Genomic DNA, 1,303 nt, shown 5'->3' with positions numbered 1-1,303 from the left:
CGGTCCGTCCGTTCCAGCCCCTTCCGTCTCGGTTTTTCCGTCGTTTTCTCATGCGTTTTGTCCTTCCCTGCGTGTGTGACGCTGTAGGATCATTCGATATAGCAGTATTACCCGAAATCTCTATTTCAGATATACAAGTCATAGGCGGTCTCTAGCAAGACACTATGACTACCTATGTGGAATAAAGTTTGTTCGTGATCCTATGAACGCCAGTGATGATTCCGGCTGATGATCTTCGACTGCTTTCTCGTTCACTGAGTTCGACTGTCTGAAATAGATGACGTTCGTCTATAGTGCGGCCACATATTTCTACAGTCTCGCTCACACGAGGGGCCCAGCGATATCTCTCTCTTTTACGAGAGGTACAAATCCCGTCTTGACTATCTACAATCCAACACATGATTCATTTCGTACCTGATACACGCCTTTATAGTCCTCCTGTTACGCAGGATGTTTGACGTATTCAAAACACGCAACTCCTCATGTTAGATTCCGTAGATATCTCAGGTCTAAGGATCCAATCATGGAACCGCCATATGAGATTCAAGTCATGACGCTAGTCCATGTGACAATCTCATGCGCGTCAATCCAGTATTCCGTTCTCCAACGAATACCTATGATTGTGATCGTATCCAATACCTATGATCATCTATATGATCATCAATCACACATCATACTAGTCTTAGTATATCATTATTCCCACAATGATACATGACTAGGGAGTTTAGTATTGTTCATAACAATACCTGGATTTCACAACATATCTAGTTGTTGGGTTTCCTGGGATCTCTAGAGTGAATCCTATTCCTAAGAGATCGATTCTAGGGTTTGCGCAGCGGATATAAAACAAAAATTTAACTTAGGAATAGTAGAAACGTTAGAACGCTTACCTCAATCGATCCGGGGCCTGTATCAATCGAAGAACACGTCTGATCACGAAAGGCAGGAAGAATACCTCGCCCTCTATACGTATCCACACCACGGGATGGATTCCAACGGTTGGAACTTGTCTGCTAGGACTCGAATCTCTATTCGATATGTGCACTGAGAAATCTTGAGACTTAGAACTCGTTTTTGGATCTCCAGAAACTCTCTCTTTTCTGCCAAAAGTCGGCTCTTTTCGTCTCTCACGAGTTAGGGTTTTTCATCTCCTTCTTATAAGGTGATTTAACCCTAATTCGGTTTAATTTCGGTTTAATTTCGGAAAAACTGAAGCCCGGAACGGACGGTCCAGAAATGTACGCAGACCGTCCGTTCCAGCAAGTAGAATGGACGTTCTTCATTAGTGGACCCTCCGTTCCAC

This window comes from Tarenaya hassleriana, unplaced genomic scaffold, assembly GCF_000463585.1.
Source record: "Tarenaya hassleriana unplaced genomic scaffold, ASM46358v1 Cleome50, whole genome shotgun sequence".
Lineage (NCBI taxonomy): Eukaryota > Viridiplantae > Streptophyta > Magnoliopsida > Brassicales > Cleomaceae > Tarenaya > Tarenaya hassleriana.
This window is presented reverse-complemented; position numbering follows the sequence as displayed.